The 15244-nt window shown below is 38.0% G+C and overlaps 1 protein-coding gene across 1 annotated transcript in view; it reads left to right on the top strand.

Annotated features, from left to right (window-relative positions):
• Window positions 1–11206: 11206 nt before the first annotated feature.
• Window positions 11207–15244, top strand: part of STOML3 (stomatin like 3) — a 24054-nt gene continuing 20016 nt past the window's right edge. The window contains exon 1 of the mRNA XM_017854122.1: window positions 11207–11375. The gene's annotated coding sequence lies outside the window, so the exon portion shown is untranslated. The remainder of the gene's footprint in view (window positions 11376–15244) is intronic.

The following is a 15244-nucleotide window of genomic DNA, read 5'->3' as shown; positions in this document are numbered from 1 at the left end:
TCTAATTAGACGTTGAAATAAATATGAGCTAAACATACGCTTAAGAAAGAGTAATAAAAACTAGATACCCAATTTTTCGTCAGTGACTGGTGGTGGTCAAGGTGGTGGACTAAGTCAAGGTGTACCCACACCTATCCTTTACAAAGCGAAAATTGTCAGGAACACCTCCTACCACTGCGGAGTTCAGAAACAATCAGAAACCTGGCAGGCTCGCTGAGCACACTCAGGCACTGCATCATTTATTGTCATGCATTTGCATGATTATCGTGGACTTTACAAATCTTTATTTCACAATTTGTATTCATTGATTTTCCTACGCACTTATTCCAGTTCAGGGTCACGGTGGCTGGAGCTGATCCCTGCAGCTCAGGATGCAAGGCAGGGACTCATCCTGCACAGGACACCATCCCATCCCAGGGCACGCACACACCCACGCTCACTCAGACTGGGACAATCTAGACACACGAGTAAACCTAACAGGCACTTTGGGATGTGGAAGAAACCTGAGTATGTGGAGACTGGGATATGCGGAGAATGCAAAACATGCAGACAGAGGCCTCAGCCACTCATGTTATAATGAAACAATGTCGAACAAAAGGATGTTATTTGAGGACCTCCTATGTTAGTAATCTCAACACTTGTAAATGGAAAGGAAGTTGCCATTTGAATGAATGTTTACAATTATGGGATGTAGTATTTCTATTTGTATTTCAAGTCAAATGCTTATATGAAATATGTGACAACAAATAGAGAAGACTGGCTCTGTTAGTAATTATGCAGTATGTACTCGCTTTAAGGATCTGCGGTAGTATAACATGAGCGAATGTCATTAATTTTGGAGTAATAACTGCCACATGTGGGGAGTAGGGGAGTAACGAGAATGAATTCCAATCCTGTGATTAAAAGTGTAAAGTATAGACTCTACTGTAGTACATTTCAGTAGAAAGTACTGAAGGCTTTTCTGAGTCCGGAACTTTCAGGGATGAGTCGGTTTAAGGACACACAAACTCTTCCAGTAGAAAGAGAGAGCACTCCTCAAGTCATTCTTAAAGACCAGCTTAACCATGATACCAAAACTCAGACAAGGATAGTAGGAAAAACAAAAAATACATGTCAAGTTTACTCAAGAGGATAGCACAAAATCACAAATTATTAGCAATACAAGTAGAGCATTTTTTTAAAAAAAAAGATGATACACCATGATCAAGCCATGTTTATTTCGGGAGTGCAAGGGTAAAACTACATTAGGAAATCTAAAAGTGCAATTTGCCACATAGAGAAAAAACATTCTCGGTCTATACATCAAAAACATTAAACATTTGATAAAGTTCAACCACCACGATGGCTAAAAACTAAAAAAAAAAAAAAAAAAAAAAAAAAAAAAAAAAAAAAAAACCTTAAAAAAAAAGTTAAAAAAAAAAACCCTTAGCAAACTAGGTTAAAATAACTACCAAGTAAAATAAAATAAATCTATAAAAGTATTTATGGCATACTGTATTTTTAATTATGAAATGCTAGAAATACCCCCTTTAAAATCAGATATCAGTCAAGGAAAATAATTCAGCATTGTATTGGACATCCTAGCTAGTAGTAAAGTACAAAAAAATTAATAAAAAGTACAAGGATTGGAAAGGAAGATATAAAGCAGACAATATTCAGAGGCGACAAATTATTTGAGTTAATAAATCTTAGTGAGATTCAGATACACTATATTCAAAGGTCAGTTGCATTGTCAAACATGAGCAACAGCATCAATAGCATGTTCTTTTGTTTTTGTTTTTTGAGGCAGAGTCTCACTCTGTCACCTAGGCTGGAGTATAGTGAAGTGATCACAGCTCACTGCAGCCTGGACCTCCCTGGGTCAGGTAATCTTCCCACCTCAGCCTCTTGAGCAGCTGGCACTACAGGTGCACACCACCATGGCTGGCAAATTTTTTTTTTGTTTTGTATTTTTTGTAGAGAAGGGGTTTTGCCATGTTCCCCAGGCTGGTCTTGAACTCCTGGGCTCAGGCAATCCACTCACCTTGTCCTTCCAAACCCCTGAGATTACAGGCATTAGCCACCATGCCTGGCTAGTATGTTCTTTTCAAAAAAAAAGAAAACAGTGACATGTCATTAGTAATAGATCCGACAAAAGATGAGTAACAACTTCATGGTGAATTTGTTTTTAAACTTTATAAGCACCATTAAAGAAAACCTACTTAAATGAAGAATACACAATGATCATGTTTATGAATCATAACCTTAGAATATAAAATCTCTCAGTCTCCAAATTCCACACAATTCCAATCAAAATCTCAACAATGTTTTAAGAAAGTTTTACAAATTTATCCTAAACTGTGTGGGTGACCAGAGGATGAAAAATAGCCAAAATTCTTCTGAAGAGAATGAATGAAGCAGAAGGACCTTCTTTACTAATTATCAAGGCTTGATATTTCAGTCTTTAAGACCTTAGGAAGGGAAGAATTTTTAAACAAGGCACACCAAACATTAAATATATTGAAATTGTATATATTTGATATCAAGCGCATCATTCAAAAGGTGAAAAAATAAGTGACGACTGGAAAAATATATTTGCCACTTATGTGCTGTCGAGTATCAAGTATTCATAAGTACATACAATGTATAAAGTATATATATACACCCACACATTGTGTAGGTGTGCATATATTTATATACAGGTTGAATATCCCTAATCCAAAAATCAGAAAATCTGAAATCTGAGACCCTCCAAAATCCAAAACTTTGAGCACCAACATGACACCACAAATGTTTCAACCTGATCTCGTGGACAGGTCACAGTCAAAATCCAGGCACACAATGCAGTTTATTCAGCATCGGCAAGGGGAAAAAGACCTTCCAAGCTTTTTTTCAGCTACGACGTATCTTTTCCATGCATCCTGAGTCCACACTCGAACATACCCACAAAGGGTACTAAAAATAGCACACGTGCAGGCCAGACACACTGAAGGCAGGCTCTCCATGATGCCCCACACGAAACCAAGTCCTGTAGATGTGACTCACTTATTCTCTGCTCTGTGGTGTAAAGATATCATTGAAAAGGTCAAAAAGGCCCGTAGACACCCCTATAAGTAATAAGAAAATAAGGAAGCACTTATGTTTATGTATAGTTTGATAGAAAGCCAAGCTGTTGGAAGAACTGGACAGTTGCGGTAAGTGTGGAACATCTTTCAGAAGAGTATGTCATTGGAATGATCACCATACAGGACTTAAAGAAACAAAAGGATAAACTGTTGAAGTTCTATGCTAAAGGCGATGAACAGAAATGAATGAAAAATAGAAACACACACCATACAGCTAAAAATGAAGATCTCAATTGTGTATTGGAAGAGTTGATTCATCAGTGTTACAGTGAACATATGCTGCTTAACGGTATGCTGATCATGAAACAAGCCAAGATTGATCACGATAAACTGAAAATTGACAGGAACCATGAATACGCAACAGGCTGGTTGCAGGAATTTAACAGATGACACGGCATTCCATTTTTAAACCTTTGTGGTGATAAGGCATCTGCTGGTCACAGGTCAGTAAAGAAATTCATTAATGAGTTTGTCAGGGTCATCACTGATGAAAATCTGATGCCAAAACAAGCCTATACTGTTGATGAACATCACTGTTTTGTCCTTACTGCCCTGGAAAGACACTGACTACAGCTGATGAGGCAGCCCCTACAGGCATTAAGGATGCCAAGGACAGAATAGCTGTGCTGGGGTGTGCTAATGCAGCAGACACACATAAAGGTAACCTTGCTGTGACAGGCAAAAGCCTGCATCCCTGGCTGTTTCCAAGAAATGAATTTCATACCAGTCCATTATTCTGACAAAAAAAAAAAAAAAGGCATGGACAATCAGGGATTGCTTTTCTGACTGGCTTCACAGGCATTTTATATCAGCAGCTCTTGTTCACTGCATCTCGCTCATTCTGCAAATGAAATTCTCATCAACAACGTTTATGCCATGTACTTTCCCCCAAATGTGACTTCATTAACTCATTAGCCATGTGACCAGAGCATCCTTAGATAAACGAAGAGTGAAAATGAAAACGCTTTCTTGACCAGTATGCTAGCAGCAGTGAATGGAGGCATGCGTGTGGAAGGTTTTCAACATGATTTTGTCATGACAGATACCATATATGCTGTTGCATTCTCTTGAAACACAGAACTAAGGCCACAGTGGTGCATGCCTGGCACAGCTTCTGGCCTGTGACCATGTTCAGTGAAGGTGACAAACAAGATGGAGACTTTGAAAGATTCCATATGTCAAATGAGAAAAAAAGTCTGACCTCCTTATATATGCAAAAAAAAAAAAAATTACGCCCCTTTAAAAAAAAAAAAAAAAAAAAAAAAAAAAAAAAAAAAAAAAAATTCTTTCAGAGTCCATCAACAAACTGTAAGAAATTGATATTAAAGAAGTTTGTACCTTCAATAACGAGGCTCCAGTTTTTTATTCATTGATAGATTGTGAAACAGCCAAAATGGTTTTGAATCAAGGTGATTGTGATATTAGTGATGATGAAGATGATGTTGTTAACACTGCAAAAAAGTGCCTCTAGACAACATGATGAAAATGTGCGATGGGCTTATTGAAGGAGTGGAGCAGCATGCATTTATAACAGAGCAGGAAATAATGTAAGCTTATAAAATCCAAGAGAGACGTCTAAGACAAAAACCATTGTTAATGAGGCAGATGACTCTGGAGGAAACAGTTTAAAAGACCTTCCAGCAGGACGCCTCCTCATCCGTAGAGGACCCACTTCCTTGTCCTTCAATTGCTTCTGATGTTTCTTCCCACCAAAAAAAAAATACAGTGTATTGTAACCTTTTAATCAAAACACAGAACACAGCATCACAGCTAGAGGCCGAAAGTCTGCCGTTGTTTGTTGTTGCTGCTGTTTAACAGCTGACCCAGGTATTCTGGTGATGCTACTGTGCTGCTGAACACATTATTTTTTCACCGTGTTAATGGATATCATAGTTTTTATTGTTAAGTACTTATGTGTGAATAAGCATAAGAAAATGATCGCTTATCGGTAGCATAGAAATTCAGTCGGGAATGATGACGATGCCAAATAACCACAGACTGTCCACATGGGTTCAATGTACACAAACTTTGTTCCATATAAAATTATTAAGTCTTGTATAACGTTGCCTTCAGGCTATGTGTATAAGGCATACATGAAACATAAATGAATTTAATGCTTAGATTTGGGTAGTGCCAACCCCAAGATATCTCGTGTATATGCAAATATTCTAAAATCCAAAATCTGAAATACTTCTAAGTCCCAAGCATTTTGGATAAGAAGTACTCGACGTGTATATAACAAGCATATATAAGTATATATAAAGGGTACCTATTAAATTAGCAAGAAGAAGTCCAAAATAAGAGCAAAGGACATATATGTGCAACTCACAAAGAAGAAAACACAAATTGTAAATAACCATGTGAAACTTGTTCTGCCTTATTAAAACTCAGGGAAATCTAAAGTCAGATTATAATGAAATACTATTTTACACTGACCAGATAGTCAAGTATTAACAAGTGCAATCAACGATTTGTAACAAAGGGAATACTTGTACACTACCAGTAAGATTAAATTGACGTAAACCACTTTGGAAAACAATTTTACAAAGTCATTTACAATAATCTTGTAAAGTTGAACATAAAGTATAACAGTTTCATTTCTGGATGTATATATCTGGATTTTAGGGCCTCAGAGAAACTCTTGCATGTATATGCAACCAGAAGGTATGTACAAAACATTCATGATAGTATCATTTGTAATAATGAAAACCTAAAAGTATCCTAATAAATAAGTGAACTGTGGCCCATTTACACTTTGATGTATTAAATTGCACTAAAAATTAAAGAGCAATAGCTTCCTGCAACATAATATGGAATGTCAAAAGAAATTGCAGAGCATTCATTTTTTTTTTTTTTTTGAAATGAAGTCTCACTCTGTTGCCAGGCGGGAGTGCTGTGGCATGATAGCTCACTGCAACCTCCGCTTCCCAGGCTCAGGTGATTCTCCTGCCTTAGACTCCCGAGTAGCTGGGATTACAGGCACACGCCACCATGGCCAGCTAATTTTTGGATTTTTAGTAGAGACGGGGTGTCACCATGTTGGCCAGGATTGTCTCGATCTCCTGACCTCATGATCTGCCCACCTCGGCCTTCCAAAGTGCTGGGATTACAGGCGTGAACCACTGCACCCGGCCTACATGGGTATTTTTAAACAACGCAAAAGCAAAACTAAATCATATGTGTTTTAGAAATGTATATATAAAATATTAAAAGTTCTATTTTAAAAGCAAGTGAATAAACAACAAAATTATAAATTGTAGTTTTAGAGAGGTGAGGATGAGACCTAGGAGGAATACGCAAGTAGCTTCAATGGTATTAGTAATATTCTAGTGGTGCTATTGTGTGGCATATTGATGGTTGTTTACTTTATTCAATAAATACATACATTTTAAATGTATCAACAGCATTCCATAATACAAATGACTTAATTCAATAGATTTCATTTTAATGTATAGAATGTTTAATTGGGGAACGTCCAGGTAGAGATGTTTCATGAGCTGATAGTTAAAAATATTTATTATTCTGAAGGGAGGTCTAAGCCAGAGTTGCAGCTTGGGGAGTTATCACTATAAGTATCTTTACAGATTTAAAGACCGAATTTCTCATTTAAAAATGTGAGAATTTGGCAGGGTGTGGTGGCTCACGCCTGTAATCCCAGCACTTTGGGAGGCTGAGGTGGGTGGATGGCCTGAGGTCAGGAGTTCGAGACCAGTCTGGCCAACATGACGAAACCCCATCTCTATTAAAAATACATAAAAATTAGCCAGGCGTGGTGGCATGCGCCTGTAATCCCAGCTACTTGGGAGGCTGAGGCAGGGGAATTGCTTGAACCAGGAAGGCAGAGGTTTCAGTGAGCCGAGATTGAGCCACTGCACTCCAGTCTGGGGAGTGAGACTCCATCTCAAAAAAAAAATAAATAAATAAATAAAAGAAAAGGAAAAAAGAAGTGGGAATTCAAGAATCGAATAAATGAGAATAGATAAGTTAGAATGTATGATGTATATTTGTAAAAAAAAATAAAAAAGGTAATGAGATCAGAGAACTTCAATTTAAAGAAAAGGGCATGTTTTCTTAGGAGATCAGCGACTGTCTTGGAACACCTGGATACATCTTAGCAAGAAAGGATGGTGGGTGATGACTGAAACAGGAAGCTTAGGAAAGGAAACAGGTGGAAGTTTGGAAAAGATTGTCTCCAGAGAGGGTTTGTGCTATAAGATAAACAATTGGGGAAAAGCAAATATACATACTCAAGGACAGATGTCCTGTATGTCAAGAGTGGGAATAGAATTAGGACTTTTAAAAACATAGCTGTCTTCAGCCAGGGTCATTGGCTCATGCCTGTAATCCCAGCACTTTCGATGGCTGAGTTGGGCGGATCGTTTGAGGCCTGGAGTTCAAGACGAGACTGGGCAACATGGCAAAACCCCACTCTACTAAAAACACAAAACTTAGCTGGGTGTGGTGGCGCATGCCTGTAATCCCAGCTACTTGGGAGTCTGAGGCATCAGAGAATCGCTTAATCCCAGGACTGGGGGAGTGGAGGTTGCAGTGAGCCAAGATTGAACCACTGCACTCCAGCCTGGAAGACAGAGCGAGACTCCATCTTAAAAAAAAAAAAAAAAAAAAAAAAAAAAAAGCCGTGCTCATCTCAATACTTTCACTAGTGCAGAAATTGATAGAATGAAAGTGTAGAAACACTGAAAAGTCTTCATCCGGAGCATCTTCCAGAAATTCCCGTAACCTCCTTTCCCGTGATAAGTGAAAGAACATCCACAGATGATAAGAATTCATCCACTGTGCTTACTAATTTATATTTTACAGACAAAGAGGGAGGAAACTTGAAAATGAGCTCATGTTTCATTTCCTGAGGCCCTGCTATGAGGATTCAGTTTGTCCGAGGTGCTCATTGCTTGCTGAAACACTTCTTGCTTTCTAGGCTGAGACATTTGAAACTTTCTTTAGGAAAAAGAAAAGTAATTGCTTAGTCATCTTCCAAAGGGATGGACCGTAGCAAGCACTCTTGAGGCTCTTTGTAGCGGCTCCCAGGGAATAATTACTGTTTCTGTTGTTTTGAACCTTGCACCTCAGTGACTGGCAGTGCTAGCATAAGTGGTATTTGGCTAATATTAAGAGAAAATGTATTTAGAAATAAGCTAAACTAGCACCTCCAGAACTCTTTCCTGCATGACTATGGAGAAGCATCTGATTCAAAGGGAAAGGCGCTTTTAGTTCCAGGCAAAGATTGTCTTTGGCTTAAGTCAGGAGAAATGATGGAAACAGGAAGTTTTTTTGTTGCTCTTTCCATGAGAGGTTAGTTACAAAGTGATGATGACATGGTGATAAAGTAGAGGCCAGGAAGAAACAGGATGGAAATTATGTATTGACTAAATACAGACCAGGAATGGGCCTCGAGTTTTCAAGTTTGTAGCAAATTATGGTAGCATTAGATCAGAGAGAGAAGAGAGTTGATAAATGTATTGACATACCAAATCAATCTCTATCGGTCTTCTTTTCACTTGAAATTAGGGAAAAAGGGAGACATTGTGAAAATTAACCCAATATTGCCATTGTAGAGAGAAGTTAACTCAGTCCTTAGAAGTACAGCCCAGCTTCCATTCATGGTAATAATAGTTATCATTTATTCATGTTAGTCATTATTCTGAATATTTTACATGTAATTTTCATAGGATTATCATACAGGCAACTCTGCTTAGTAAATATTATATTACCATCTGCATTTTACAGATGAGAAAAATAAAGCACAGAGGTTAAATAGGTTACCCATCAACACACACGGGTTCATGACAGAGCAAGGTTTTCTTTATATCTAGGCAGTATGAACCCACAGCCTTCTCTCCTGCCCGCTGTGCCTCCAAGCAACATTTCTACTTGGAGTTGTAAGCGAGGATGTTTAAGGGAGATGCAGAGGAAACTATCCTAGAGCAGACAGTTGCTGACTCTGTGCACACATTACGCATGTCTGTTTTAATCTGTGTTCTGGTCTTCTTTCCTAAATTTCTAATACTCTGTATTAATTATTGTAATTACAAACTGTGGATGACAGCCATAGTAGTTATTCCAGCAATTTGAGTTTGTGGAGAAGGCAATTAAGATTATCAAGTAGTTGGTATAAATAACCCACAATCTGGAAAATTTTTTACTTTTGTTTTTTTCTTCTTTGAGTTGGGGTCTCGCTGTGCTACCCAGACTGGAGTGCAGTGGCTCCATCTTGACTCACTGCAGCCTCTGCCTCCCAGGCTCAACCAATCTTCCCACTTCAACCTCCAGTGTAGCTAGGACTATAGGTGCACGCCACCATGCCTGGTTAATTTTTGTATTTTTAGTAGAGACTGGGTTTTACCAAGCTGCCCAGGCTGGAATCTGAGATAACTTTTAAGATGAAGTTGCTAAGAAGGAAATAACTAGGTGGTTGGCAGAAGGAAAACTAGAAAAGACAAGATGGCCAGGGAGAGATTAGAGCTTTTTTCTATTGTTTTGTCTTCATAAAATAATACAATATAATATAATAAATACCATACAATAAATATAATGGTATACAAAAGAAAAACAAGATATATTTGGGATATTGATATGAGAGAAATGAACATCAGAAAATTAGAAAATTGGTGTTCTTAGTATTGGAATAACCACAAAATGTTCTGTGGTTCTATGTGGTCTGATGAAAGAAGGAATCCTACTACAGGATCCTGAGGATCTGGATTTGAGAAAGAGCTTTGCCATTTGAGAGCTGTTTTCATTTGTGATTTATATATTCATTCATTCAACAAGTATTGTTGAACATCAACCATGTGCCCACACTGTTCTAATTGTTGCAGGTGCAATGGGAAATGTTAGACTATGTCACTCTCCTCATGGAAATGTATAGTGTAAAGCAGGGGTCAGCAAACTTTTCTTTTGTGAAGGGACAAACAGTAAATATTTTTAGGCCTTACAGCTTGTATGGTCTGTGTCACAACTACTCAAATCCACAGGTGCAATGCAAAAGTGACCACAGACAATACAAAAACGAAAGAGCCGGGCATGGTGGGCTCATATATACAATCCCGGCAGTTTGGGAGGCCAAGGCTGAAGGATCACTTAAGCCCAGAGTTTGAGACCAACCTGGGCAACATAGTGAGGCCCCATCTCTACAAAAATAAAAAATAAAAATTTGCCAGGTGTGGTGGTGTGCACCTGGAGTCCCAGCTATCGAAGAGGCTGAGGTAGGAAGATTGCTTGAGCCCTGCAGGTCGAGGTTGCAGTGAGTTGTGATTATGCCACTACACTCCAGCCTGGGCAACAGAGTGAAATCCTATCTCAAAAAAAAAAAAAAAAAAAGCAACAAAAGGACATGCTGTGTTCCAATAACACTTTATGTTTTTTTTTATTATTATTATACTTCAAGTTCACACTTTATGTTTTAAAAACAAGTGGCAGATCAAATTTAGCCAGCAAGCTACAGTTTGTCAATTCTTGGTCTAGAAGAAGAAACAGACACAAGTCAAATAATTATGCATATGATAACACGTGCAAAGATCCGGTGGCAAGAAGACACATCAAGCTTTGGAGGGACTGATAGGAGATCAATGGAGCTGCTTCAGGGAGAGGCACATGAGTGAGGCTGGAAAAAGAGAAAGGGGCAGACCAGCAGGGTCTTGTAGGACACTTAGGAGTTTGGTCTTTACAATATTGACAGTTGGCAATCTTGGATTATTTTAAGCAGGATGATGACATGATCAGATTTGAGTTTCAAAAGATCATTCACTGCAGTGTTAGAATGAGTTGGGTTAAATTTTCTCATCTGAAACATAAAGATGAATATACTTGCCCTGTGTATTGAACAGGTCATTGTGTAATCAGTGATCACACAAGATTATACAAGGTGCACAGAAGTGTTTTATGAAATATAAATGCTATAGAAAATTACACAGTAATATTTTACAGGAAGCAATACCACCATATGGTCATATTCTTTCAAGTTTTCTCTATGAACAAAGGCAATCTGAAATCATGAAAGAAATCTTTTTGTTTATGTTATCAGGCTTCCCTCACCAGGGAAACTACTCCTTAGGGAGTTCACTAAAGAGAAGGAATGTCTTTCACTCTCTCATGCTTTCTCCTCTCCCCTCTCCCAAGCACATCTGAGTTGCTGCCTGGACTTCATGCTTAGCTCCAAACTCATGAAAAATTGCCAAGTATAAAAGCTTCTCAAGAATCAGATGGATTCTAGGGTGTCTTCACCTGAGAAGCAGGATAAAGAGAACTTCGTGGGTAAGTTCCTTTTCCTGTCTTAGGCTTGTTTTCACATATATGGCAAAGCAGGAGTTGTAGCATTATAGAGAGGTATAGAGTATGAGATATATTTACAGAAATTGACTTCAATTTCATTTGTAGCTCAGGATTTTAAATTCATTGCTTGTGCTGATTTCATTTGCTTCTTGAACAGCAGCCTATAACTTGCTTTATTTTTTATTCAATTTTTGATAAAATTGTTGTTTATTTTGCATTTCTTCTTTTGTATTAAATAGCAAACATATGTTGAAGAGGCTGACTTTTCTCCAACTTCAAATATTTTCTGATGATGCTGAGATTAAAAAGAAAAGTTGGTTTGAGCTGCATCATGTTTGATAAATAGAGAGAAGTTGAGAAAAATAAAACTTAGCTTATAAGTACCAACTACTATCCTTAATACTAATGACTATTATGTGTTACAAAGCATTTTGCTTGCATTATCTCTTTAAATTTTACAATAATCCTGAGGTAGATCCTCTTAGAATCTCATTTTACAAATGAGAAAACTGAGCCTTGGAAAGTTTAAAAAGTTGCCCAGGAAGTGATTATGATGATACTGTGTGTGTGTGTCTGTGATGATGGTGTGCGTCTGCATGTGTGTGTGTATGACCTAACCTGTGCTCTATACCTTAAGTTGCCAAAAGAGCCATAGTACATGTTAGAAATAGAGAACACATTTGGCATTATTAATACATAAAAGAAGAAACTAGGCTGCGTGCACTGGTGCATGCCTGTAACCCCAGCACTTTGGGAGGCCAAGGCAGGCAGATCACTTTAGCTCAGGAGTTCGAGACCAGCCTGGGCAACATGGTAAAACCCCATCTCTACAAAAAGTACAAAATTTAGTCAGGTGTGGTGGCATATGTCTGTGGCTAAGTGGGAGGCTGAGATGGGAGGATTGCTTGAGCCCAGGAGGTTTAGGCTTCAGTGAGCTGAGATTGCACCACTGCAATGCAGCCTGAGTGACAGAGCGAGACCCTGCCTTAAAAAGAAAAAAAAAAGAAGGAATAAAGAAAGAAAGAGGAAAAGTATACATTTAGAGACTACGTGAACTGGAAACGAAAGTTTTCTTTTGAAGTAGGCATGGAAACCTTGATAAGCTTGAAGGCGGTAAATATCATCTGGAAGTGCAAGCAGGAGGTCTCAAGAGTCCCCTTATTTATCTTTCATGAGACATTTAGTTTCCATTTTAACAGGTCAAGACATCAACTGGGTGGATGGCGTGACTGAAGCTGTATCATCAGTGAGATACTTAAAAGTACTCATGAGTTTTTTTGGTTTCGATTTTGAATATGAAAACTGGCACTATCACAGAATGAACAGAATGGGGCTTATATTTTGCAATGTCTGATTTCCCGTGCTTTTGTAGTTTCTTAGGAGAGATGCAATGTGGACCATTCTCTAAGATTTGTGGACTAAGTTTGCCCTTGCAACTCAGGATAGAATCATAGAATATATAGAGTTATCAAAAACGATGCATCTCGTTAGATACAGATGTATCTTATATAATAGATAGTATATTCGATGAATCACATATTAATATATTATCCGTAGTGATATTACGTTGCTATATACACTATCATACTCAGTTCGAGTGATAGAGAGGGCAAAGTTAATAAATAATATAGTATTATATATACTATAATATAAATATTAATTATATAATCAAAAATAATATATAATATAGGCCAATAGACCGATCACCAGGTATAATAATACATACAAATCGAATTACCATACTTAAATCATATAAATCAAAATATAAAGATCAAGAACATATATATAATACATTATATATTAATGATCTATATACTACCCATATAAATTATAGTATCATATCTGTAATATATATCAATATACTATATATAATTTATCATATGTGACTTATGAAACTGATAACTTGACAGCACATCAAGCACCAATATATTTTTCCAGTGCCACTTATTTTTAACCTTTCAATGATACATTTGATATAATATATACAATTTCAATATATATATTATATAAACATGATATGTATACTAATATAGTTAAATGTAGATATATATATTTAAAATCTTTACATATCTATTAAGCCAGTGTTATTCAGTCCTGTAAGCATTATAGACATTTCCCTTCACAAATGGTGAGGAAATTATTTAATAACAAGGGACAATGATTTCCCTTGTTGTCCTTTCCAGCAGGAACGTTATGTGAGAGAGTGCTGCTAGCACACTTTATTTCTTTTATGTTTAGAGATGGAGTCTTTCTCGGTCGCCCAGGCTAGAGTGGAGTGGTGCAATCTCAACTCACTGCAACCTCAGCCTCCTGAGTAGCTGGGACTACAGGTACGCACCACCATGCCTGGCTAATTTTTGTATTTTTTTAATAGAAATCTGGTTTTGTCATATTGCCCAGGCTGGTCTCGAACTTTTGGGCTTAAGCGATCCTCCAGCCTCAGCCTCTCAAAGTGCTAGGATTATAGGCATGAGCCACTGTGCCAGGCCTGGACCAGCTTTTGAAAGCCACTTGTGTGCCTCTGTTTCTAACTCCAAGCTCATGACACCACAAGGGTAGATTAGAATCACCTGAAGGGGTAGGTGATATTTACACTGTGGAAATACTATAAATTAAGGCTTTTTTCCTTTCCCAAGGGCCCAATTGTTAGACAGTTATTATCACATCACTACTTAATAGCTTCTGACAGACTCTTCTGCCTCCCCTTTGTTCTTTTTTGATTTGTTTTGTTTTCTAAGAGTTCAAGTGAATTGGAATCTAAATCACAGAAATCGTAGATGTTCCTGTGAGCTGGTTTGGTTGCCAGGCTAAGAGAGCATTTTGAGTAGGACTATATTCCTTTTCAGCAATTCTGCACTTGCCTTAGAAGTGTTCCTTAATGCCAGCTGTGTGCATAGAGAAAAAGGAAGGAGGGAAGATGAATTACAGGGGATGAAAAGATAATGTTTACCCCTCGTGGTTTACTTTAGATTTCATCTTTGATAATCAAAGTCCTTCATTCTCTAGAGAGAGAACCAGAAAGTTGCTGAAGTTCTATTTTGCTGACTGTATCTTCATAGGATTGGAAATGAACACAGAAAGGGAGATAGAATGGTTAACACTCATCCCCAAGCTCAGGAAAGGTGATTGTTCTCATTCCACATACTTTAAATTTTTCCTCTGGGAAGCATTTGGTCTTCCCTGCTCTGATAATGCAAAGCACTTCCTTTTTGTAAAATTTGACATGATTATTTATTTTAAATTTTACTTTTAAAAATGGTAAATATAGGCTGGGTATAGTGGCTTATGCCTACAATCTCAGCACTTTGGGAGGCCAAGGCAAGTGGATCACCTGAAGTCAGGAGTTCGAGTGCAGCCTGGCCAATACGGTGAAACCTTGTTTCTACCAAAAGTAAAAAAATTAGCCGGGTGTGGTGGTGCCCGTCTGTTATCCCCGCTACTGGGAGGGAGGAGAATCACTTGAACCCGGGAGGCAGAGATTGCAGTGAGTCAAGATCATGTCCAGGGGCAACAGAGTGAGACTCCATTAAAAAAAAAAAACAAAACCAAACAAACCAAAAAACAAACAAAAAAAAACAGGTAAATATATCAAAAACAAAGAAAACTCAGAACAATGAAAACCACGTATACTTCCATTATTTAGAAATAGCTGCTGGGGGATAGAGCAAGACCAAGAAAGAAAGAGAGAGAGAAAGAGAGAAAGGAAGAAAGGAAGGAAGGAAGGAAGGAAGGAAGGAAGGAAGGAAGGAAGGAAGGAAGGAGGGAAGGAGGGAAGGAGGGAAGGAGGGAAGGAGGGAAGGAGGGAAGGAGGGAAGGAGGGAAGGAGGGAAGGAGGGAAGGAGGGAGGGAGG

Source organism: Rhinopithecus bieti, unplaced genomic scaffold (genome assembly GCF_001698545.2).
Source record: "Rhinopithecus bieti isolate Rb0 unplaced genomic scaffold, ASM169854v2 scaffold_35538, whole genome shotgun sequence".
NCBI classification, from domain to species: Eukaryota; Metazoa; Chordata; class Mammalia; order Primates; family Cercopithecidae; genus Rhinopithecus; species Rhinopithecus bieti.
The sequence above is the reverse complement of the archived record's forward strand: the minus strand, read 5'-3'. Positions and strand labels throughout refer to the sequence as shown.